Source organism: Microcebus murinus, chromosome 15 (assembly GCF_040939455.1).
Source record: "Microcebus murinus isolate Inina chromosome 15, M.murinus_Inina_mat1.0, whole genome shotgun sequence".
NCBI classification, from domain to species: domain Eukaryota; kingdom Metazoa; phylum Chordata; class Mammalia; order Primates; family Cheirogaleidae; genus Microcebus; species Microcebus murinus.
The window spans coordinates 23,217,188-23,241,447 of NC_134118.1; the positions used below are offsets into that span (position 1 = coordinate 23,217,188).

The window sequence follows — 24,260 nt, forward strand, 5'->3', positions numbered from 1 at the left end:
CCATATACTGCCCCTTCTCCCCACATTCCAGGAGCCAATCCAGGATTATACACTGCCTCTTTTGTCATGTGTCTTTAGTTTCCTTAATCTGGAACAGTTCCTTGGCCATTCTTTGTCTTTGACATTGGCATTTTAATAAAGTTCAGGCCAGTCGTATTGTAGAATGTCTCTTGATTTGTCTGCTGCTTTCTTATGAAAAAATTCAGGCTATGCATGTTTAGCAGTGACACCACATAAGTGGTCCCGTCCTTCTCTAGCCATTGCATGAGAAGCACAAAGGGTTGGCTGGTCCCATTACTGGTGACATTAACTTTGATCAGTTGGTTAATGTGTTGTTGGCCAGTTTTTCCTTTGTAAAGTTACTATTACGTATTTTTGCCTTTCTAATTGATAAGTAGTTGGTAAGGAGAGTACTCTGAGGCCGTACATATACCTCATTTCTTTGACCCAGGAGTTTTAGCATCCATTGATGATTCTCGCTTAAATCAATTATTACTATAATGGTGGCAAAATGGTACTCTGAACTCCTATCATTTCTTCTACTGTAAGAAAGAGCTTTCCCTAATCCTTTTATGCATTCAATTGTGTATTTCTTTATTATTACTATGGATTCAAAGATTACTATTGTATTCAAGGGATTATAATCCATTATGATTATTTGGTGCAAAAGCTGGCTGTTTCTTGAAGCATTTTCTGAGCAGCACAGCTAGAGGGATCTCACCGTGTGAACTACAAAACATTGAATTACTGGTGGGAATCAAGATCTTCAGGGACTCACTTGTATTACAGTTATTTTACTAAATGTCTCATTCCTTTAACCAAGCTATACCTTTCTCGAAGGTACCAGCTGTCTTTTGAAACTTCTTTGATGCTCAGGATGGGGTAAGATAGCAACAGCACTGGCTCTGGAGCCAGGTTGGCTTAGGCTTCACCCAAGTCACCTGTCCTCTCTAAGCCCCAGTTTTTGTTGTGAATAACATGATAATAATACCTAAGTCACCAAGGTTCTTTCAAAGAACCTTGAGAAAATGAGGTAACATGTAAAGGGCTTAGTGTGGAGTAATGGTCTTTCCTACTAAAACTAGATCTTGCAATTTGAAGAGCTATCTGACTTTTATTAATCAAATGGGATGTACTAATTATAAACTCATACACATTTTACAGGTTAGGAAATACGTAGAGATGAAATAATTTGACATTACTGCTCTCCCCTTTCTCTGTCTTTTATTCTCCCTCAAAGCAATGACAGCAGAGTATGTTGGAGCTATTTTAAGGATCTGGCTGAGTCATTTGAAGAGTAAGGAAGAAATGTTAATAGCATGTCTATTCACTGGGACAGTCAATTGTAGAAACTTCTAGATAATTGACACCGTTTCAGCCCTGGGGAAAATGAAAACTCTGTTTCTTCTTCCATTCTGGTGGATTAAATAAATGCAGGGAGTAGCAGCTGGCCTCACGATAATTAGAAGAGAAATGATTCAGGACATAAAACTCGCTGAAATCTCATGAGGGGTAGGGTTGATTTTTGACTAATGTTGTCGTAACTCATTTTAAAATTCATAGTCTAGAACACTTGTAGGCCTTCATTTGGTGCACACTACACATCAAACCAGGACCAACTGTTTCCTGGTTAGAAGGGAAAAACATTTTGCACTTAAACGAAGGTTGAGGATGTTTGCAATAATAAGTAAATATACCTATTTTTTAAAAAACCAGCAAAACCCATGCATATCAAAAGGGGAACATTTCTTGGGAACATGATCTTCGGTGACAGCTTGGCTGATCCTGCTGAGAGAAATATACACCCACCAGGAGCCCTCATTTTCTGATCACCAGATTCTAAAAGAACACTCCAATATAGAAGAAAATGGCCCCTCGCCTGGCATTATCAACTCCTTCAGGCATATTTGCATGCAGGCTGTTTATTCCTAGAGCTTGGCAAATCATTTCTAGCTAGTAGTGATTGTTGCATCTTTATTTCAAAACAGCATCAAAATGATCCTGACATTCTCTCTTCTATTGCTATTTGACTTTACTAAAATTACCATTTCTATAAGCTTATATTTTTTATTGTTCTCACTAGAATCAAGCTACATCTTTGGAAATCCGAAACAGAAAAAGCCATGAGGTTCTAGGAAAATGTACCCAACAGTATGCTGGGAAGTATAATTACACACCATGTGTCTGTTCCCTTGCCCATGATGTGTGACTAATGCTGGTATTTATTAGTGGGCATGAGAGCCAGGTAGCAAATGGAATTGAGTCTTATAAATGAAGCTACATGCTGTATTTTATCTTAGAGAAAGAATAAGAAATTATCTTAAATGAAAGCTTTTCAGATATGGCCTATGTAATTAAACTAACAGATTTTTCATATGGCTCGTTAATTTCTTTCTGTCCATCCTAACAAGTAAACTGAAGTCATCGAGAATCGACTGGCAATTATGTGATGGCAAAGATAGCTAAAAAACACTGATTCAATCAAGGCAATGTTCTATGATCATGGCCTTTGAGCTAGGTCACAGTTAAACCCTTGCAACACGAAGGTAAAGCCATGGACTTAAAACTAAGTCAGGGAGTCCTTTCAAACTCAAATTACAGTCGTCATTTTATTCCTGTTGTTATGACAACACTTTTAAAAGCAGCACTTCAAATGCTTAGCATTCAGGCATCTTATTATAGACTTGAAAATAATACACGAGGGTATGAAATGCTGTTCCTAGGGGCTTAAAAATGGGCCTGGTGATCTTTAAAAGATGCAGAGGTAGAACACCTGGACTCCTTTGTGGGCTTTGGCCCCACAGTTCCCTAACTTTGCTTTTTTGTACCCTTGAGGGAGTGAGAGCTTATCCATGGGAGGGAAGCTGAAAGGATTTATGTGGGAAGACACATATCATTATTCACTAATCTGTGGCTGTATGTGGACACAAGAAGTTTCTTCATGACCTTATGTATTTTATGGTCTTGATTATAGCCTGTGTCACGTAGTTTTTAGAAGTCTGTGAATGATGATGTGTTCTGATTGATTTTAGTTGTTTATTGTTGGCTATTGGAAAGATTCATTTATGTAAATATAATTTTATAGAAATATTTCAGAATTATTATGAAAATTAATCATTGATAAAGGGATACTGGTGTTGGAATGGACCTGTTACATGAATCAGTGACTGGTTGTGTTTGTACTGTAATCTGATAAAAGCATAGAAATGTTTGTTAAATTTAATATTTTAATTTTTTAAAGCAACATACACACAGGAAGATGTTTTTACTAATGAAATGAACTAGATGAATGTTGACACTTTTCAGTCATTATGTATTAATAGGTTGAAATTTATCTGTTGTGTTTAATTCTGTCTGCCTTGAAGTAAATTTCTCTGATAATTTTACCTTGGTCTTCCTAAATCTGTGGCATTTTGTATGATATCATGTGAATTATTACTGAACAAAGTATAACTGACCAAAAAAAAAAATTTAGGAAGGAAACATTGACAAATGGATTCATTGCAGAATAACCCAGTGTCAGAGTTATTCTAGAATCCTAACAAAGTAAAGCGGTGCTATATATGCATGTGGCATCATAGCCAGCAGTTTCAAAGTTGAGTGGCTTCCCAGAGGCCTGTACACATGTTCTCTGCATGGTAATTTTAGCAAATTAAACTGCCATAGTAGGGATAGTGGTTTCATTACTGGTCTTAGCTGCTGCATACCAAGAGGTGGCCACATGCATAACATCTGCTGAATTATTTTTGGTTGCCAAAACCAAATAATTTATCATCGGAATGCAAAGCAGTTAGATATAGCTAGACCTAGATTATCAACAAAGCAGAATTATATTCCTTTTTACTATACCTCAAGAATTTTTAATAACTTCTTACCATCCTTTGCTTCAACCAAAGGATTTGAAGCTATAAAGGCAGTAATGATGCAAAAAGTCCACCTAATTCTTAGCTTTAAGTACAATTCAGTGTAAAAAAAGAACAAATGTTTAATTATCCAACACTTGATCCATCAACATATGGCAAGTTCTCAACACCAAAGAGAAGGGAATATATTAGAGGCTGATTTGTACACATGTGAAATGCCATATTACTTGTATTCTGAGCCCAAAAGGCACTGTCACACTGTTTCTCCTTTCAGCTGCCCACATAACTCCTGTGATCACACCAAGCTCTCTCTCAGGCTAGTAAGTGAGCTTCCACGCTTAGCTGTCTATGGCCCTTTTGCCTGGTTATTGTTCTTAGCTAATTTACCTAGAGTGGAGTCATGTCCATTTTTATAGAGCTGGAAAATGAGGGCTGGAAGACTTTTCCCAAGACTCTGGTTTCCCTTAAGGCATCACTCCATCACCTTGTTTCCACCAGTTGTAAACCCTGTTCTCTTCTGCAGCATTCTTTAAGATCATGCACAGAGTGTACTCTAGCCTCTGGGTCCACCAGAATTGCTTGAGGGCCACTTATTATTTTCTGGGACTCAACACCCCACAATGTTTGGCCTTGTTTTAGTGCTTGTATTTTCAATATTTTCTATAGTTCACTGGGGAGAAAGTGGTTTTTACTCATTTTCTTGCATCCTCATCCCATCAGCCTGGGTGAACGCATAAACAGCAGAGTGAGAGGTGTTGGTTCTTTGGACAACCTGGGAGAAATCAGGCAAGGAAGAGACCTTCTCTGGACAGATCTTCACAGGGCCTTAAACTCCTTATTCAGCAAATAATTTATTCATGGGAAAAAAGGGTAGAGGAAGGACAAAGAGACTCAAGAGACACATCAACCAGATGCAATGTGTGGACCCTGTTTTGATCATGATTACAAACCAACTGAAAAATCATTTTTGAGATAGTTGGGATGTTTTAATAAGGATTGGATAGATGATATTAATGAAGTAGTTGCTAATTTTGTTAGGCATGAAATGGCACTAGGGTTATGCAAGAAAATGTCCATACTTTTGAGATGCACATAGAGATGAGTGAAACGACATGAGGTCCGGACTGGGTTTAAGATGCTTCAACAGCAGCGATAACCAATGAGATAGATGAAGAAAATATGGAAAAATCTTGCTAATTTTTGCAACTTGGTGATGGATATTCAGGGAGTTGTTGTTCACTCTAGTTGTGTGTGTGTTTGACCATTTTATTTATTGGGTGTCTACCAGCCCAGTGCTGATAGAAGAAGGCAACTGCCAAAAGCTTATGCGTACCAGGGCACTCATCTAGCATAAAGCAGACAAATATTGCCTCAGAGACAGTAATTCTTAACCTTTACCCCCTTTATGGAGCCCTTTAGGATGCAGTGAATGTAAGAGTGGGGGATGTAGAACGAAGGCAATACATGAAAATCCTTGTCCTCCTCAGATCTTGGTGCAGATAAAGGTGGGATTATAGAGAAGAGAAATATGGCTATTTTCTCTAGAAGAAGGAAATTTGGTTTGGCTTTTAGCTTGGTGGGTCTACCCTATTCCACTTCAAAGCAACCAAGGAGCTTATAATTTGACCACACTGGTGCTCAAATTAACTTGCTTTAATAAGTTCCAGATCTACCTAATTTTCCACTCCACTCAGGCCAACATCTGTGTAAACACAGAAACCCCAAACTGGGGACTCTCTCTTGGACATGGAACAGACCAACAGGGAGAGGGAACTGTCTTGTCAGGGAGCCTCAGATTGCCTCTGTCCTCTGGTTTATGGGGAGACGCTTGTGGGAGTATTCTGGGAATTTCACCATAGACAAGGGGACTGAGAGATCTCGTGCTGTCAGGACCTGAAGAAACAAACAAATACTTTGAGCAAACTGGAAACATTAAGCTAGGTCACGTTAGTCCTGCCAAAATGAAAAGATGAAATAACCTCCATGTAGGGAAGTCAGGTGTTCAAGGCAGTTGGACAGAGGCCTTCTTCACCATATGGCACGTCCAAAGAACTTAGTAGTATCAGGTGCTACTAGGAGCAGGTGACTTTTTAGAGATCAATATCCACAGAAATAATGCTTCATATTTTGGTGGCTACATAATTGTTTGTATCTCAAGTATCACTTAGGCACCTCAAAGAAACACCTTTATTGGTGAGGGAGATTCATAAAAATATTTCATGTTTGCAGATTGCACTTTTCCAAATGCTTTGACATCTACTCTATATCCTGGTAGCAACCCTGTGAGTTAGGTAGCACAGTGATCATCATTCCTGTTTTGTAGGAATAAGATGAGGTCATAGAGATGGGAACTTTATCTCTATTCTGAAACCGACCTGTAAGCAACTGTTCCAACAAGATTGTTGGCAGAGGTGGAGAAGAATCAAGGTTTCTACCTCCCAGATGAGGTCTTGTTACTACACGTCTCTGTTCTTCTTTAGCTGAGAGAGCAGAATTCCCCTACTAGTTTCCTTTTCCTATTTCTTCATGTGACTTTTCATAGCTTAGAGTGGAGGGTCATCAGTACTCAGAATGCCCCATGGCCACACAGACACCATCAATCAGTACTAATTTGGTGCTCATAGGGTTTAAGAAGATTAACTGGTGTCTCACCATCACTCCCATTGCCCTTTCCTTCCTTATTTTATAACCATTCCTTACCCTGAGGTGCTCATTAAGGGTCAACAACACAGCATAATGATAATAACATTTTAGATTCAACAAAAATAAATGGGCAATCACTGCTATTCAGGGAGTAACCCTGTACCTATACCCTTGTGGTTAAATCCACAAAGTCATGGCCGCTGTTAGAAATTCATTGATTGGATTGATCTGAAGACATCTACTACATCAAGATAAATATTTATCCTCCTTCCAGCCTCTGCATCTTCCTGTTGATTAAACTATAAATAACCTCTAGAAAGAGCCTAATATAATGCACTAATTGTGGGGTTCTAAAACCCAGTTGCATACTAGAATTACCTGTGAAGTTTTCAAAAAATGTCATTGTCTGAGATTCATACCCAGAGAGTCTGACTTAGTTGATCTGGTGGGGCCCGGCAGTAGGCACTTTTAACAAAAATCTTCCTAAGGTTTAAGTTTCCTGCATGCACACAGTATGCAGTATTCATTTGTCACATTTGCTCCCTATTCTTCTGATATATATATAGCAGAGTCATTCATGTTCTTTTGTTGCTTGACTCCAACTTTGCTACAAAAAGATAATTAAAAATGGTATTGTAAGTCTTTACCAGAAAAAACAGGATAAAACTGTATCTCTAGTTTAGTGGCACACAAGAAATGAGAACCTTTTCCATTGCATCATTGACTGTGGAGACTTAGAAGTAGCCACATGTCAAGATTGGAATTTGTGGTCATCTGTTCCTCTGTTTTCCAATACTGCACTAACACACAATGTATGCCGTCCACTTCAGGGGTGTTGAAACCAAAGAATCCAGCCTGCCTGGGTTTGTGGCCTCACGGCACCATTTTATCTTGTGTGGTTCTCACAGGTTGCTTAATCTCTCCAGACCTCAATTGCTTCATCTGCAAAATGGGAATTATAAAAGGACCAAACTCATAGATTGCTGTGAAAATTAAATAGGTTAATGAATATGAAGTGATGAGAATACTGAAAAGGTTCATTGCTCTTCCTCACACATGAAGATGTATTATCAAGTCAATCCCAGTTTACTAAGGTCTGGATTGAGACTTCTTGTGCATCTCCCAAAGGAAGAAAGTTTGAAAGAAAGGTGATTTCATGAGTTTTATAATGTACTCAACTCTCTTGAAAGTCGAATTAGTAAACTGAGCTAGGTTTCAAGACCATATAATATCTGTAGAGAAGGTTGAAATGGTTCTTCCTACTCAAAAAACACAGTTGCTATTAAATGTGGTGCAGGATCCCAGGGTATTTTACCACCAAGTAGGCATTTTTAAGAGTTGATTTTATATGGTATGATCTGTGAGCTTTTCAGCAAACACCCTCCAGACAATCAGCTGCTCTGAACATTTTCTTTTGTGAAGGATGCTGTTCACACTGGATGTTTCTCAAACCTCATCGCAAGACTGGAATTGAAAGCACAGAGAACGTTGAATGTGGGTGTTGAGTATAATCAAGTGGGATGAGCAGAATTCAAAATGTGAACTAGGCAATGTCTTTCAAAAATGACATGCATTCACATAAGAATGTATTTTGATCCCAAGGAGGGCTAGGATTTTTCTCTGCACCAAAAATATATCATTTGGCAGGACGGGTCTATTGTCTGTGAGTCAGCAGTGCGGGTGTTCCAGCCCCAAGAGCAGATGCCCTCCAACTGTTCAGACTGGGTATTCAGGGCGAAGGGAGAAGGGGGCCACAGCGTGGACAGGTGGCTGGACACAGCCAGTCACTGCATCCCTCCCCTTCTGCCACTCTTTGGAGTTGGATTCCGGATTACACTGTGTGCCACAATTAATATTCACAGCAGGAAACAGCAAGTATCAAATTTACCAGTTATGTTTCTGTTAGCACTTCCAGAGTCAAGGAAAATTGTTTAAGTAAAAGCATTTGTCTTAGTAAATGAAAGTCCTTCTAAACTTTACACGTGTATGTATTATACGTTTCCTGGGAGGTGACTGAGAGACAATTTCATGCCATCACAGCTCTAATTAATAGAGGGCCTTAATTTACATAGAATCTTAGATATTGTCACAGCCAGTGTTTTTAACAAGGGGTAGCAAGTAAAGGCAAGGAAGTAGAAGGATCCAGAAGCTTAAACACACACACACACACACACACACACAGACACACACACACACACAGACACACACTCAAATACGTAGACATACCAAATTGTGTGGAATGCAGTCAGATTACTAGTTTACAGTCACACAATGGGTATGAATCTCCTCTTTGGAACAATGACCTCTGCTTGGTTTCCTCTTCTGTAAGATGGGGATCATAACATTTGCATCCCAATATTGTGAGGATTAAGTGACATCAAGCCTATAAAGTATAACGCTAGACACAAAGTATGCACCCAGTTAAACCGACACCTTATATTATGTCATATTATATTTTCCTCCTCATTATCAAGGTCAAGGATAAAAAGACAAATGGCCTCACCTAAACAATGAATGTTCTGTGTTCTTATGCTTTACTACATTTTGCTAATCAACCTAAAATCTGAAGTGATAAATTCTTACACAGTAATAAGATTATTATAAAGTTATGGCTCAACTGTCTAAGCTGTACTCCCCTGAGAGGGGGTGTGGGGCATGGGGTAAGTCATTCCCAACTCACCCTGCTAGTGTTTTCTAAAGACAAAATCTGACTATGGCATGGAACCTTGCCTTAGATAAGCTGTATCACTTTTCCCCCCAAAAAAGGACAATTGAGGGCCAAATATAGATGTTTCTTTTTTTCTGCATGAAATCACCTTTGGTTGTTCTTTTTGGATGTTTAAGAGAACTTGATGGAGGGACAAGAAAATAAGAAGGAAGATCAACTTGCACAGTATTGCCTTTTGAACATCGCTGCAATGTTTTGGGTTAACTAGCTCAATTTAACCTCCTGTGTATACATTCCCATATAAGACATATTTTTATATATATAATTCATTGCTAGGGGAATTTTCCCTTTGAGGAACTGCTGTATTTTGTACATCCATCTCTATGATAGCAATAACTTAGATGATAACTTATTATGTTCCCATTTTTGCCTGGCTACAAGGAAGCTCAGAGTAAAATAGTGCTCAGTCATAGCAAGAACACTGATTCTTCAAAGTTAGCATATTTGCTTTCTCTGGCTCCTCCCTTTGATACTGATTTTCTCTTTTTTAAAATTCTGCATCATTGTAACCTGTCTCAAATCATCATGGATAAAATGTTTTCAGTAAACTTTACCCACGTCTTAGTCTTCTCTCAACTACCACGTGTGAGTTCAAAGAGGCCTTAGTAGCTATCTAATGCTCACAAAAGTCATGAGCAAATTTTCATCTAGGTCCATTCATTTCCCCATAATTCGTTCCAGATGCTTGTTTTAGCTATACTTTTTGAAAGCCACTGAATCATGGAAGTTCAGGGATAATGAAGGAACTAGTAATGTGATCATTACTACAGATCGCCCATAAAGCTTGACAAAGGAAATAATCATCATTCCCACTGAATTATCTCCATAAAAGAAATTATACTCAGGCTGACATGGGGCCCATGAAGATGACTTCGCTTGCACTGATTTGAAAAATGGGCACTTATGGAAGAGATCAAACATGAGTTAAGTCAGTGAATCACAGCTATTGTTCTGGAAATGACATTCAAATCTAGTCAGTCCAAATCTGAGAACTCTTTGTGATGCAAATCAAAGGGAAAAAATACCTTGGCTTAACAAACCAATGCAATTTTGCTTATCATTCAGACTGGTTACTGCTTTAAATCTTTTCCGATAGCTAGATAGAAGGGTAAACCATGCGTGGATTAACCAAATCTGACACTGTTCATTTTTCTTTCACTGCAGGTAATTATCCTGTATAATTCGTCTATGAATAAATTAAAACCATATGAATTGACAATGATCTTGTTTTCCTATATTCAGTAATTAAGACAAAATTGATCAAGGGATGTTTTACATGTGGGTATGGACCAGACAATAGTCCTCCCAAAAGAAAAAGAATGATTCCTTTTATCTCTCAAGTTTGTTTTTTCTCCATCTCCTTCCCCTTCCGTGTGGTTGTTCAGATCTCTGAGGCATTGTAAGAGACAGTCGTTTGCAAGAGGAAGAAGGAGAAGGTTTGACATGGTTGTTTATCAGGATGCATTGCTTACTGAGAGGAAAAGCACCCATTTCATTTCCCAGCGATAGAGCACCTTTGCAGATATAGTGCTTACTCGGCTGGAATAATGAACCTTTTGGACAGATAATGTGAAAAAGCTTATTCTTGACTATGACAGTCCTGAAGAGTCTCATTAATGCCTCGATATCAACTGAAAAAACTCAGCCTGCATGGACAGTCCCTGAGTCACTAAGCCAAAAGATCTGGCAGCCACAACCCAGCTAAGTTACGTGGGAGAACGCAGGCTTATTGAACATGCTACTCACTGGCAGTTGCTGTGGGAAGTGTGGCTCTGAATCTGGAGTCTTTGTGTGTTTACATCCTCAGCCACAGCCAAGACTCCGGTGCCAGACGGCTTCGGTTTAAAGCCGAGTTCTGCCTCTTACTAATTTGGCATGGGGCTCGATTCTCTCATCTATAAAATGGAGATGATAAAACTAATTACCTCAGGTTGTTGTGAGGACTCAACGAATTGCTACATGTGCCTGGCACATTAAAAATGCCAATGAGTGATAGCTATTATTATTATAATAATATAAAAAGGTTTTACTTAGCTAGAGTGTTTTACTACATGAGAGGCTTTATGACAATATGCAATGAGAGATATATGTGTACATAACTGTCATTCAGAATTTGCATTTAATATTTAAAAAATTTAAAAAACTGCAATGACTTCAGACTCCCCTTGTGCCCAGGAAGGCCTTGCCTCTGTACCTGCACTCAGGATGCCATGATTTCCCTAATGGGAGATGACAGAGAGAAGGCCACTTTTGTCATATGTGGAATCTTACGTCTAGGGCTTGGCCAGGTCTATTTTCCCCCAGTTGGGTTATGAAGGAGTGAGACTAGTCACTTACATGGAAAACTATGCATCTCCTCAATATGCATTTTTTTCGGTACCTCTAGCTGGATAATTGTATATTCACATTCATGAAACATCTTGAGCTAATGCAGCCCCAGCCTCTCCTTGCTTTGGCTATTTTCTTCCATCATGGGGAAAGAGTCATTTTGTGACAACCAGAGAGCCAGAAAAAAAAAAAATTACATCTGGAAAACATCTTAATGTGAAGAAACACGCACTAAGGATCTAAAATAAATAAATAAACAAATAACCCTTGAAAAAGAAACGCCACATGTCATCTCCATCCTATTTTAGGCCAAAGAGCATTATGACAAATTTCAAAGGGCAAACTTTTTTTGGAATGTCATGGGAGCCAGAAAGAGGAACAATTCCTGACCTTTCTTATGTCATCATAAGCAAATTACTCAACTGAGGGCATTAGTCAGGTAATAAGAGAAAATAGTCACGCTCAGGCCCCCTAGTGAATTTTGCCTTCCGATAGGCCAAACTTTGGTGATGGAAAGGGAAGGGTGGGCAGGACAAATCTCCCTTCCTCTCGGGCTCAACACTGCTTTTGCTGCAAAGGCTATTGGAGAACACCTCCTGGGGAGTAGAGCCGGGAGGGAAGAGTCAGAACACCTCAGTGCTAACCTAGTCCCATACACACTAGCACAGCGATCTTGGATAAACCAGTTAATCTCCCTAATTGGTGAAATCAGGGACATGGATGTTACATGGCAGGGTTGTTCCGTGGTTTAAATGACACCATGGTTGTGAAAGTTGTTGAAAACTGCAAAAATCCACAGAAATAGGAGGTACCATCACGTGGACTAAAGTATTTTTATATACTTTTCCCAATGAGACCTAGACCTTATACTTGAGGGAGGAACAGCAGACTCTAGGTGTCAAGGAAGGAGGCGTGTGCAGAAGAACAGTGGTAGAAAAGGAAACACCAGCAGTCGGTCAGTCAGCTGGGGAAGTAAGGGGTCTCCAGCTATGGCCAGCTGTGCTTCAGGTGCCAGATCATGGTTGTTGGTCCAGTTACTTCCTTCTCTTTTTCTCCACCTCCTAAGTGGGCCTCCGATTTGAGGACACTAAAGGTTTGCATTACCTATATTTGCTACAATGAGACACCTCTGCTTTAAAAAGAAGTTCTTTGGGCCGGGCGCGGTGGCTCACGCCTGTAATCCTAGCACTATGGGAGGCCGAGGCGGGCGGATTGCTCGAGGTTGGGAGTTCGAAACCATCCTGAGCGAGACCCCGTCTCTACTAAAAATAGAAAGAAATTAATTGACCAACTAAAAATATATATACAAAAAAAAAAAATTAGCCGGGCATGGTGGCGCATGCCTGTAGTCCCAGCTACTTGGGAGGCTGAGGCAGGAGGATTGCTTGAGCCCAGGAGTTTGAGGTTGCTGTGAGCTAGGCTGACGCCACGGCACTCACTCTAGCCTGGGCAACAAAAGTGAGACTCTGTCTCAAAAAAAAAAAAAAAAAATAAAAAAAAAAAAAAATAAAAAGAAGTTCTTTGGATTTTTGCTTATTCACATTCCAGATTAGCCAGTTTGAAAATCCTTCTTAATGCTCCCAATTCCACATTCCTAAATCCTTCCTCAACAAACAAACCAAAATGTGCTACAGTTTGCTTCTGACGTAAAATTTAAGAGTGCACGTCTTTGGCCTCTACAGGAGGATGAGGTGGGCTTTAGACTAGCTCATTCTATCCCCAACTATTGTCATGTTGTTTACCTCACAGTGAAGAAATTTGATAGGAATAACACAAGGCTGTGGTCTTCACTGACCTTTTGCTGTGTCTGACTATATAAACCAATCTAGTTATTTATTGCTTTGTGACAAATCATTCCAAAATGTAATGGCCTGAAACAACAACAGTGAGTCAGGGATTGAGAAGGGCTCTGTGGGACAGTTTTGGCTCAGGGTCTCTCATCAGACAGATGATGGCTGGCCAGACACCTTTCTCTCCTATAGCCTCAGTTCTCTCTGTGTGGTCAGGTAACTTGGGCTTCCTCACAGCATGGTAGTCTCAGGATAGTCAGACATTTTACATGGTGGCTGATTGCTTCAAGAGCTAGCATTCCAGCCAACAAGGTAGACTTGAGTTATCTTTTATGATCTAGCCTTAGAAATAACATTCTCTATTGATCAAGAAAGCCACAATTTTGAGGGGAGGGAACACAGACCCCCATCTCTTGATGGGAGGAATATCAGAGTTACTTTGTAGGAAGATCATGTGTGGTGGGTGATGATGTTGAGGGCATCTTTGGGAAATATAATCTGCCATACAGAAGTTAAGAGTTAAGCTGTAGAAAGTTAATGTTTATCCCTGATACTGATACTTAATATATAATCTTATATATACTTAATATATAATCTCTCCTTAATCTCCAGATAGTAACATCTTTTCTTTTCTTTTCTTTTTTTTTTTTTTTGTTTGAACTGTTACCCAGGCTAGAGTGCCGTGGTGTCAGCTTAACTCACAGCAACCTCAAACTCCTGGGCTCAAGCAATCCTTGTGCCTCAGCCTTCTGAGTAGCTGGGACTACAGGCATGCACCACCATGCCCGGCTAAATTTTTCTGTGTATTTTTAGTTGCCCAATTAATTTCTTTCTATTTTTAGTAGAGACAGGGTCTCGCTCTTGCTCAGGCTGGTTTCGAACTCCTGACCTTGAGCAACCCGCCCGCCTCGGCCTCCCAGAGTGTTAGGATTACAGGCGTGAGCCACCACACCCGGCCCAGATAGTAATTTCTAATGTGGTAAAACAGGCAGCTATCTTGATGCCTCCTCCTCCCCACTTCCCCTGTGCCTTAATGAAAAACACTTGTTAAAGTTCCTAAAAATCTCAGGCAGCCACTTGTGTTCTGCCACATGCCCTGTCCCTCAGCAAAAGATAGCTGAGTTCAATGTGCATGTGCCTGTGGCCCCCCAAGTGCCTCATGACTTCCATGGCAGCAGCTCTGGATACACTTGACTGGCATTTGACGCCAACACCACCCCCTTGGTTGCCCTTCTGTCCTGACGTTGGGAAGCTGAACACCACAGACCCCAGAACCCCTGCAGCTAGGATTCCACATGTGAGGCGGGAGCCTCGGTCAAGTGCTCTTCCACAAGAGTTGAAGGTAGAAGAGCTGGGGAGGCTGTGTGTACTAGTTTCCTATGGCTGCTGTAACAATCACCACAATGTTAGTGGCTTAAAGCTTACAACAACATACATTTGTTACCTTATGATTCTGGAGGACAGAAGTCTGAAATGGGTCTCACTAGACCAAAATCAAGGTGGTGTTGGCAGGGCTGTGTTCCCTTCTAGAGGCTCCGGGAGAAAAACGGTTTCCTCGTCTTTCCTAGCTTCAAGACGTCACCCACATTCCTTCCCTCGTGTCCCGTCCTCCATCTTGAAAGCCCGCAGTGTTACATCTCCCTGACCCTTCCTGCACGGGCACACGTCCTTCCGACCACAGCGAAGGAGTGTTCTCTGCCTTTAAGGACAGATATAATTAGACTGGGCCCAACTGAGTAATCCAGGATACTGTCAAGTCCTTGACTTAATTATATCTGCAAAGTCCCTTTTGCCATGTAAAATAGTATATTCATAGGTTCTAGGGATTAGGACATGGGCACCTCTGGTGGGGGTGAGTGGGAGTAGACACTATTTTGCCTGACACACTGGGCTTCTGCTTCTTTTCTTGTCACTGCTGGCAGCCACCTTCATGCAAAATCTGGGTTTTTTAATTTTATTTTTATATTTTGGTGGCTTCCTGGCTGGCTGTTTCCTGACCATGGCGGTGGTAGCCTCATTCTGAAGCCAGTAGCTTCTCCAATCAGCAGGCAGCTTCTTGACTATGTATTGGGCGGTGGCTCTAGTAGCCCAGTTTTACAATGTATCCTTCAAAGTTGTTCTAGAAAGTTCAACCTAGAGTGTGTTTCCTTAGCCTTCAACCTAGGGTATGTTTCCTTGGCCTTCCTGATGCAACAATTCTGCAAGCCATTTTATTTTATATGCTTTCACTGAGTGGATTCTGTTCTTTGCAACTGAGCCCTGATGAATGTTGGATTTCTTGTGTGTGTCCATTACCTTGGTTTCATCCCTCTCTTTTCTAAGCTCCACTTATTTTTGAGAAGGAAGCATCACCAAGACAACACTAAATTAGATTCGAACTTGGGAGGATGCAGAGCACATCAAAGCAGCTAAAATACTACCAAACCCTGCAAACTAAAATTATGGCATTGCTATTCGAGGGTTGCCGGCTGGTGGTTATCCTGGAATCTTCACATAGGGTAGGTTAACCTTGAACTTCCTCATATCAGCAGAGCACCTAGTGTGGGTATGTATTGATTGGAAGGTAGACTGTCACAGTAGAGGCCAAAGCCAAGTCATTCTAGGACTTCATACGTAGCAAAAAGTGGAGAAATCAAATGTCATACTGGGATTAACCTCTTGGGAATTGAACTTGCTCCAGGAAACTGTCACTTTGAATTTATTCCTCCTAGTAGTAGGAGGGAAAAAGCATGTGCTCTTTGTGTTTACCTGCATTGCTTTGTATTTCTAAGGTACTTTACCCCCATTCCTGCCTTTGCCTTCCTTCCAAGAGCTCTCCTGGAGGGACACTTTGAAGCAAGAGACAGGCTTGAAGAAAATGGAGTCATTGTTTCCTTAGTTCCTTCCTGAACAATGTGCTTGAGAAGGAAGAGATCGCTTCCAGGGCTAAAGGTGAAGGTCAATAGCATTGAACTCAGAAGATAGGAGGCAAATATAAGAAAGAGCCAGAGACATTCTTTTTCTGTATATAAGTTTGTTTTTTGGTATGGCTATTGGCCAACCTTGTTCTAGTATCGTCTTCATTAATAGTAGCCTTATTTCACAATTGTTGCTATTTGATCTTCCCTGCAAGGCATGCCTCTTCACGTCAGTCTTGAGTTTAAATCTAGGTTCACAGGCAGTTAGTTGCCTGGTAAGTCTTCCCTTTTCCTTTCCATTCATCGGTTATCTTAGAATAGGCACATGAATGAAATCTTCACTGACTACCCCAATCACAGCCTTTGTCCTATGACCTCCCATAGCCCTTTTTTCTAGGGTGACCGTATGACTTATAGTCCAAACCAGAACACTTCTGAGTTAAAGGGGGTGCTATTAATATGGATGCTACCACAATAGATGTATCCGGGACAAGCCAGGACATGTGGTCACCCACAGTACACTGTCTAAGACAGTTGGGTGCCTCCTGCATCTCTAGCAGACTGTGCTTCCTAGAAGGCATAATCAATATCTTACACTTTTATGTTGAATGAGAAATCTAACTTTGGCCAGATCCTGGAATAGTTGTTCCATGAACACATGCTTGAGTTGAAAAAAAGTGATATTCTCCTAAATTATATAACACTGCAGACTTAGACTTAAAATCCACTTCAGAATTAAAAATGATTGTTAAGCAGTTTATTATATTTTAGAATGCTGAACAGTGTCAAAAATATTTCCCTTAAGACTCATCCCTCCTTGGGCTGGCAGAGAGCTCATTTTGATCTTATGAAACACAACATATAAATATTACACCTCATTTGCTTTCACTGTAGAAAAAATCTATTATAATTTCCTTTTTAATTAATGTAATGAATGTGTGAAAACATTCATCTCCTCCACACAGCGACCATCAGTGTCATGTAAACAATTCACAATAAAACAAATGGGAGCAGCTTCGTTTTTTAATGGTGTCCTGGGTTTCCTTCGAGGGAAGTGATTCCAGCATGGGGCCATGTGTAAATGATCTTTTCTAGATAGCCTGCCACACTCAGGAAAATATCTATTATTTCTGGGGAACATTTCCAACCTAAGTGAGATAAGCTCACTGTGACCAAAGAACAAAATGAAACAGACAAAAACCTGGACCATTAACCCAGAGAGGAAGTTGGTGGCTGCACAGAAGGAGTACAGAAGAGGGAAGAGGACATGTGGGTGTTTCAAGATTAATGCATTGAAGGTACTTGATGTATTGAGTGATTTCCTTAAGTCGAATCGACCTCAAGCCTTCCATGTACAAAGCAGTGATGCTTTCACTTTTAGGGGGAAAATGTTGTTTTGAGAAATTGCCTATAAGAATATGAAATGTAGAAACAAAGCCAAAAGAAGGATCCTTTCAGATGAAAAGGCACATAATGATAATTGTTCTTTTCTGAACAGATCTTCCTGATAATCACGTTGTGGGGTGTTTCCATGACGCCTGCTTTATGACACCATTCTACACCTAGGTTCTCCTTTGGGGAACCAATTATGCCCTGCTGGGCTATCCATATCTCCTCTCCCCACCCCCACGCGATTCCCTTGCTCCATTGTCTGTTTTCGGCTGGTATTCTTTTCTGGTTGAATGGCCACAAACACAAGCTGTCTATCTATCTCCCCCAGCTCACAGAGCTCAGCTTGGCGGATGAAAATAACCCTGGAAAAGGAGCTGTTCACAAGCACTAGGCCCTGCTCATGGGCCACCAGAGCAAAGGAAGCCCAAGTGGAAAGTCAAATCTGCCATTGCCTCAAGGGGCACACATTGTGTAAATAAAACAGACTTTCACTTCTATCACCACTTCCTCCTAAGGAACTGTTTTTAGACTTCTTATTTCTTTTCAGAATAAAAACAGACAACTTTTTATTTTTTTCCAATCTATTGAATGCGATAAATGATTAAATAAAACACTGATTTGCAACTCTTCAACACAGAGGACTGTTGTTTGCAGGATCTGAGCATTTAAATAGAAATCTGAAAGCCGTGCCGTTTACTCTCCACAGCTGCCTTTGTCTGTGTTTTAGTCTCTTGACAGAGGAGTGAACCAATAATCTGTGAATTAACCCAAAATGCAACAGAAGTGGCTTGGTTCCATCTAAAGGTGGGTATGTGGTTGGTATCACAGGTGGGCTGTGGGGTTTTACATAGTAGGGCTGTTTTGACTTCAGTTACCTCAGATTTAGACACTTGGCAGTTATCAGCAGGGCCCCAAGTCAATGGGCTTTAATACTAAAGAATAGAATTTTTATGTGAGTTTAGCTACCAAGATCCACAGATATAAATATGCCTTCCATAGCCTCCTTGGCTTCTCCATGTAACTCTTGAAATGGGACAGATCCCCTCTCTGCTAGAAATTACTTTGCAGATACCAAAAAAAAAAAAAAAAAAAAAAGGGAGAGCATTTTTTAGAATTGTGTTTGGATAATCAGAATTCTATGCAAGTCCTTAGTGCATGCTTTCAGTTTCCCCCTCTCTAGTTTGCTATTTCTTTATATTTATACTGACGATAAAATATTCAAAGCAAAATCTCACATTAGAGTGTCAGAGGAAGAGGGAAGCAACACCACTTGGGGGTCTTTTGGAAAAGCAACATATGCAATATGTTTTTACTAAACAGATTCTCCAGTGTTCAAGTTTTCAGATGTCTGGATGCAGTACATTTTTGGACAGACAAATGCATTACCTTCCTGGGGAAAAGCCATGATTTGCCTTTATCTTATCTGAAGGGGCAGCTGAGCACAGAAAGCTGATCCTGAGGGGGGGGCTCCTCCTCAAGCCACTGTTACCCTAAGTTGACACACCCCTGCTGCAATTTGTTCCTACAGAAAGAGGGTAGCTCCTGCTGCCTCCTAATTAACCCCTGGAGAATAGCCGTGATGATGCCGGGTCTTGGAGAGTGCATGGCTGACATGCCCTGCTTGTGACAGCTGCTAAAATACAGTTTGATGGAGGTAGATGGTGTGAGTGGTAAGCTCAGAGGCTGGTCCAAAAGGCTGGAGGTAGCAAGGGGCAGAGGGGAAGCTTGGAGAAAGAATACTGGGGTGAGGGTGGGAAGGAAGAAGGGACATTCTCAGAGCCAGACAACCCTGACAGAAAATGAAAAGGGAGAAATGATTATGTGTCAGGACACAATGGAGCAAATGCTCATGCGAAATACCCAGTCCCGTAGAAAGGGCAACATACAATTTTTTTGGGAATGTGGGCAACGATTAGTCACAGTCCCAGACCTTCTACCAAGTGCATGGACATGAGAAGTGGAGAGCAGGGAGAAAAAAACAACGTGTTTTCTGAGACAATCACAACTATTTTCCTGGACAAAAAGCTTGAACATTTTTCCTCTGTCACTCAAGCAACATGCAGGTACCGCCGAGGCTAGGACCCAGGAGGCTGCCAGTCTCACTGCACCCCCCCCAGAATCAGCCGGGTTCTCTTGGTTTTCCACTTGCTCTCCTGCTCCCAAGGGAGCTGTCACTTGGCACAGTGCTTCTGCCACCTTAACACTTGGATGGCTTCCTGGATAATTTCTGTTTGAAATTACTTAATTCCACACAGCATCTACTTCTTACGAAAGTGAGGTGTCTCTACCCTCCGCCCACACCCGTGAGAGGGGGCTAAGAGGTTATAGTCCCAAGCAACAGAGCCGCGGACCCTTCTCTTCTCAGCCCCTCCCGCCACACACCTGCCAGGGCGCTCCTGTCCTCAGGTGCCTCCCGTCCCCTGCCTTTCCTGACACAGGTCGGACAGCAAGGCAACATATTTCCCATTTTTTGTCCCTTCTCCCAATTCTCATCTGCCCACCCCACTCGGCCAATTTGGAATCAGACACGCTGAGGAAGACGCTGGTTCACAGCCACGCTCAGTAGGGCAGCCGGGGGCAGGTTAAGACCTTACAGACCTAAATCCCAGCCCTGAGCTGGATTCTCCACCGGCGCCCAGGGTCGTTCTGTAACAGGGGCCACCCGGGGCCCCACCTGGACGCGTTCGCACGCACACCCCTCCTGGACTCCCGGCACGGATCCTCTGGCCCAACCCTTCCTTTCCCCAGAAATGCCCCCACCCCCACTGCCGGGGCTCCTCTAACCTTGGCCGGTTCCTCCACTCTCCAGGGCATCCTTCAGCCCTGTCAGCGAGCAGTGCGCGTGCCCCTTGCTCTCAGCAACTTCCCTTCTCTACGCTGCGAGCATCAGCATCGGATGCCCGAAGCCCCCAGGGTGGAGGAAACCGGGGACGCTCCAGTCTCCACGGCTGCTTAACATGCAACGCTCATTCAAGTCGCGGACACCCCTCCCTACACAGACTTCGCCGGGTTGTACGCAAAATCAGAAGCAAAAAAAAAAAAAAGAGAAAGAAAGAAAGAGGTGCACCTACCTAAAGACGAAGGCTCCTTGTCATGTCAGGGGACACTCCGTGCTCTCTGGCATGAAAAGCCTCGGTACCAGCGCAATGCCCGGGCTGCCGGCACGCCTGGCTCTGCGGACAGCCTGAGCTCGCTCACTTGGGTGGAGGGGGAAAGGGCTGCAGGAGGCCGGCGGGTCCCCGCGCGCTGTCCCCAGCGCGGCTGCCCTCCCGCGTCGGCTGGCGGCGGCGGCGGCGCGCGGGGCGAAGTTGCGGGCCGGCGCGCGAGGGCGGCGAGCGCGGAGAGAGCAGGGCCGCGCGGGCGGAGGGGCGGGGAGCGCGAGCAGGGGGAGGCGCGGGCGCGGGGGCCGGCGGCGTCACTCGCGGGGAGGGGAGGGCGGGTGGAGACAGCTGCTTGACAGTCACTTCAGCCTGGGTGCGTGCCTCCAGCTGACCGCCGGCGCGCCGGGCTCCTTTGCGCTAGCTGGCTGCGCAGCCTTGGAGTCGCGCCGGGGAGCGAGCGTGGACCCGGCGCGCTGGAGGGAGAGGGCAGGGGGAAGAGCCGAGGCAACCGACGGCCCTTCCAGCTAACACTTTGGGATCTCTGATAGAGAGCCTGGGCTGTGCACTGGAAACAATACGGTGGTGGGGTGCGGTGGGGGAGGGGGCGATAGGGGGGGCGGGGAGGGTGGCTGCCCATGGCAAGAGTTGTGCTGGACCCCTCCCTCCCGCCTCCCCCCTCCCCGCTGCTTCCCGGACACTCTGCTAGGCTTATTTAGACACAGCTCTCATAATGATGGGGAGAGTTGTTTTTTATTTTGTTTTGCTGGATTTGAATTATACATAAAGGTTTCCTCTGGGAAAGCATGGGTTTGCTTGATAGACAAAACATTCCACAAAAAACGGTCTTTTAAAGTGGAAATTGTATGGAACTGGGACTCTGCAAGGACCCAGGGACTAGGTATTGACTCTGCTTTCATCCTTAAATAGAGAATCCCTGCTATGCCTCAGTTTCCTCATCTATAAGGTCACCATACTGAGTAAACTGTGCATTTAGAATAAGTTAAATAGTACAGTATGGCACGGTGTATCCATGCCTCCCCCCACCCCCGAACTTGGGATTCAGTCACTCTGTGAAGGAGTTAGTAAGAATCATTGAGGCTGGACGTTGATGAAAAGAGGACATCCCGGGAGAGGGTGTGAACACCGGAAACACCCGCATCCAGAGGTGGTGAGGGGACTGCGTCGTCAGGCCTGGAATATAAGCCGCGAGAACCATCGCCCCATCAGCCCCGGCATAGCCACCTAAGGACACAACAAAAAGATGCCTAGAGAGAACACCCGGGAGCAAACACCAGTCGCTGTGTTACTGTCATAGACCACGAGGGTGGCCCGAGCTGTGCCTTGACAGTCTGAGCCCTTCTTTACAGCTGGACTTTTCCAGAACCCTCCCCCACCCTTCTTCCATCTTAACAAAATGATTTCTGACAGCGCCCAGTCCTTTCCTGTAGGCATTCCTTCAAGGGAGAAAATGTGTTGAGCACATGATGTGGATATTCCAGCCTGCCTGGCAAGTTATTCTTCGTATGTTTTCAATATGGGGAATCCGGTCAATACGTAAGTCTCTAGTGAGTTTGATTGACTTGAATGGGTCCTACTCGCCAAGGGGCCTTCCCTGACCACATCTTTAAGTTCACCCCCCCCCCCCAGTTATTTTCTTTTTCAATACTCTGTGTTTTTATAGCATCGATCGGAAACTATAAAGACTTTATCTGCCTTTTTGCTTGTTTCTTGTCTCTCTCGGGACCGTTCCTGCCTGATACGCTGCCTGCCCAGCACCGAGCAGGTACACCGCAAGGATGTATTGAACGAAAGATGGATCACCCTGTCATTTTGCAGCACCCCTTTACTCTCCCATTGATCCTTTTATTTCCCTTGTCAACCCCCTCCCAGCCTATCTCCAACTACATAGACTTTGCCCAGCTCTGAATAACCACATCTATTCAACAAAATCCAGCATCAGTACCCCAGTCTGCATCCGTTTTTCCCCATACCCTCACCTCTTTCCTTGCCCTCTCACTTCAGAACTTTTTATAGTATCTTAGCTTATTCTCGAGATGCCTGGCACCTTCCACCAGGTATCATGGCTATTTGTGTGGAAGCTGATAGTTTCAAACATTTCTCCACTTACTACATGTTGGAGAAAGAGACCTGGAAAGAAGCATAGATTTATGCAGCCGAGGTGTGGGTGCAAATGGGCAAAGAGCTACGGGGGATCAGCACCAGTGCTAACAGGCTGCACGGGACAAGTGTGGAGGGAGGGGCAGGGCCTAGCACCCACCCTGGACAGAAGCAGCCTTTCCACTTCCCCACCTTTCCACCTCCACTGCCTTCCTGACTCAGTAACGGGACAGTTGTGATGTATAAGTTTTATGGGCGGGAGGGGGAGGAGGATGAAAAGAGAGAAGACGTGGATGATGTTAGGTATTTTACAGGCATTATCTCACTTAAGCTTACAAGCTCTGTTTCGATTAATGTCCCCATTTAAAAGATAAGAACAATCATACTCTGATAAACTAAGCAAATTACTTGCTTATGATCACAGAAGTGAAGCTAGTATTCAGTCAGGTAGGATTCCAAATTTAATGCTCTTTTTAAGGTAGTATAATCCACTCCCCACCCCAAATTCCCCTTTTGGCTGAAGGGTATCTTGCTGAGGCTTGGGCATGACTGGGGGTGGGGAGGAGGAGGTGTGTGTGTGTGTGTGTGTGTGTGTGTGTGTGTGTGTGTGTGTGTGTAGAGAGAGAGAAAGAGAGAGCAGAGACCAGAGACCAGAGAGAAGCATGGAGTGGCTCCCTGGATTGCCACCTTTGGGTTTTCATTGAGTTTGCCCCACTCAGCATCCTGGATTGAGGACTGTAGCACTGAACAGGAAGGAAGGGGGTGTAATGAGCTGCATCCACATACACCTCCCACACCCCTGCTGGAACTAGCCCCCTCAGGAAGGGAGCACAGCGTGTGGGGTATGGAAGGTGAAGGGTCAACACAGGCCCAATTTCCCTCGTTAGACTCTGAGCTCCTGGAGATGAGATCTGTGCTGGGCGACTTTGTAGCCCCCACAGTTTCTTGCAGGAGCATTCCTAGAGAGCAAGCACATGCGCGAGTGAGGGACCAGGCAGCACAGGTCTAAATCTTTATCGGATTGTCTGGTCCAAATTCCAGAGAAGTAAGTGATTTGTCCAAGCTCACGTAACCAGATAAAGAGAAGAGCCCACACCCATTCTCCTGGTGCTTGGTCTTCACACTGCCTCTCAAATCACTGCCTTTGCTGTGGTCACTGAAGTAAGTCTTCATTCCTGAGTGGCCAATTTCTCCTTGTCTCCATTCTCTCTCTTATGACACTGTTTACTTCCTTCTAGGTTCCTACCACTTTCTAAGCAGGATTCTTCTATCCCTAAAACTTCACTGAGCAGAGCATTCAGAAGCCTTGGCTGAGTCCTTGTAATCTCATCCAGGGAAACCGTGAAGCCCAGAGCTTATCAGCACTGGGGGTGCAGATGCTATAGAAAACCCCCTGGTAT

At 43.2% G+C, this 24,260-nt stretch overlaps 1 protein-coding gene across 6 annotated transcripts in view; it reads right to left on the reverse strand.

The window, feature by feature from the left end:
• The window catches only part of RIPOR2 (RHO family interacting cell polarization regulator 2), a 207,802-nt gene that overhangs the window by 64,896 nt on the left and 118,646 nt on the right, over nt 1-24,260 (reverse strand). The window contains exon 2 of one of the 6 annotated variants that reach the window (XM_012741345.3): nt 10,981-11,129. The exons of 4 other annotated variants lie outside the window; for them this stretch is intronic. The gene's annotated coding sequence lies outside the window, so the exon portion shown is untranslated. Of the gene's footprint in view, nt 1-10,980; nt 11,130-20,712; nt 20,934-24,260 lie in introns of those variants that run through there. One more of the 6 variants, XM_012741343.2, reaches the window with a different exon arrangement.